Raw genomic sequence first — 2,273 nt, forward strand, 5'->3', positions numbered from 1 at the left:
GTGATAGATTGTCACAATAATAACTCCTTACATTTGGGGCACCTGGGTGACTCAGAGGGTTAAGCGACTGATTTTGACTCAGGTCATAATCCTAGGGTCCTGGCATCAAGCCCCACATTGGGCTCCTAGCTCACCCGAGAGCCTGCTTCTGCCTCTCCCCCTACTCATGCTCTCAATCTCTCTCTCAATCTCTCTCTGTATCTCTCTATCTCAAATGAATAAATAAAATCTTTTTTAAAAATAGCATCTTACATTCAAGATTTGTTATACCCCTCAATTACTTTCAGGCTACCTATCCTCAGTAGATCCCAGTGAAAAATGAGAAGTACAATTTAGCATCTCCATTTTATCGTTTGGCTATTAGGTCACAAAAAGTTTAAGTGACTTGTTCAAGATCACACAGTTGAGCCAGAATCCAAATAAGAAAACTGCTCTCTCCTGTTCCTCCAGTACAAGACTCTGAAACTCTTGACATAGTCTCTTGTAATCACTTCTATGATAAGCAAGCAATGTAGCTGAGAAAAACAATATTGTAACACACAATAGTGTAGCAATGTTGTCCTACGTCACAGGTAAGGAAAGGGGAGACCAAGTCTTATGACTCGGCCAAGTTCAGGAGATATAAAAACCATTGCACAACCAAAGTCACAGAAATACGCAAGGCATTACACAACAAATCTGAACTCCAGAACCTCCTTTCCATGGAGAATGTCAATATAGATGATATGAGTACGTTTCACCTGTTCAGTGTCTGCAGCAGCTTCTGAAAAGGTCTGCCGGCTCATGACTTGTCTCTCATGGTGAAGCTGAATTTGTCCATGAATGCATCTCAGAGCAAATTCACATAGAATAAAATGTCACAGGGTGAGTTATTTAATGAGGTCAATCACTTAATTTCTGGTACTCTTTTGAGGTTACCGGGCTAATAGTGGCTTTTAAAAGTCTGTCCTTTAGGGTGCCTGGCTGACTCAGTCAGTGGAACATGCGACTCTGATTCTGGGGTTGTGGGTTCAAGCCCCATGTTGGGGGTAGAGAGTACTTAAAAATAAAATCTTTAAAAACAACTTTAAAAAATAAATAAAAATAGGAATGCCTGAGTGGCTCTGTCAGTTAGGGGTCTGGCTCTTGATCTCAGCTCAGGTCTTCATCTTGGGGTCATGAGTTCAGACCCCACATGAGACTTTGTGTTGGATGGGGAGCCTACTTTAAAAATTAAAATTAAATTAAAAATAAATAAAAACAAAAGAATTAATTAAGTCTGTCCTTTATAAACTTCTTTTCACCTTTTGCACAACTACTCTTGGCAACACACCAGTAACATCTGAAGTGAACACAGGTTCATGAGTGGATGTATCCTGCCAAATCAAGGATCATCTTGATGAGGGAGCAGAAAGCTGGCTGAAGATAAAGCAGAAGCTGACACCCTGCACCCCCACCTCCAACTCCTGGGTGGGACATGTGTGGCATTCTTTCAGGAATCTCCCAACTATCTTAATGTTAATGTCTTGTTAGAAGGGAAAAAACAACCTTAGCTTGACAATAGCAAGGTCTTCTTTAGCACAGGAAAGTTCTTTTGAAACCTCCCTTTTCCTTATGCCCCCAACCCCACAGTATATATATAACCAGCCACCCCTCACAGCCCAGTGCGATGGATCTTTCTGCCCACAGATCCCGTCCCCATGCTTTAATAAACCACCATTTGGAACCAAAGTTGTCTCAAGAATTCTTTCTTGGTCATCATCTCCAGATCTCACCCCACCGAAACTCACCTATACTCCAAAACCCCATCAGTCTGGTATTTTCTTTAAAAAACAAGACTAGAGGGGTGCCTGGGTGGCTCAGTGGGTTGAGACCTCTGCCTTCGGCTTGGGTCGTGGTCTCAGGGTCCTGGGATCGAGCCCCACATCGGGCTCTCTGCTCGGCTTCCTCATCTCTCTGCCTGTCTCTCTGCCTACTTGTGATCTCTGTCAAATAAATAAATAAAATATTTAAAAAAAAAAAGACTAAATAAATAAATGAAATAAAATAAAAATTAAATTTTAAAAATTAAAAGTAGATAAATAAAAATATTATACTTTTCAGATGGCATAATGCTTGAAAATAGTCATACATTGTAGAATACATCTATAAAGCATTTCTTATTTATACTGGTTTCCAGACCTTTGGCTGACATTAATTTCAACTCCTCTTCAGTATACACTCATAGTTATTTTATCTGAGTTGAAAAAACCTGGCTTCTGGATTTCTTAACAGTAAACTAAAATCTTATAATA

At 40.0% G+C, this 2,273-nt stretch overlaps 1 long non-coding RNA gene across 1 annotated transcript; it reads left to right on the top strand.

Annotated features, from left to right (window-relative positions):
- The first annotated feature begins 742 nt into the window (after positions 1-742).
- On the top strand, positions 743-1,710 carry LOC309844861. The gene is made up of 2 exons (XR_014300937.1): positions 743-864; positions 1,316-1,710. It is a non-coding gene; the product is annotated as an uncharacterized lncRNA (long non-coding RNA).
- The last annotated feature ends 563 nt before the right edge of the window (positions 1,711-2,273 follow it).

This window comes from Mustela nivalis (assembly GCF_964662115.1).
Source record: "Mustela nivalis genome assembly, chromosome: 12".
NCBI classification, from domain to species: domain Eukaryota; kingdom Metazoa; phylum Chordata; class Mammalia; order Carnivora; family Mustelidae; genus Mustela; species Mustela nivalis.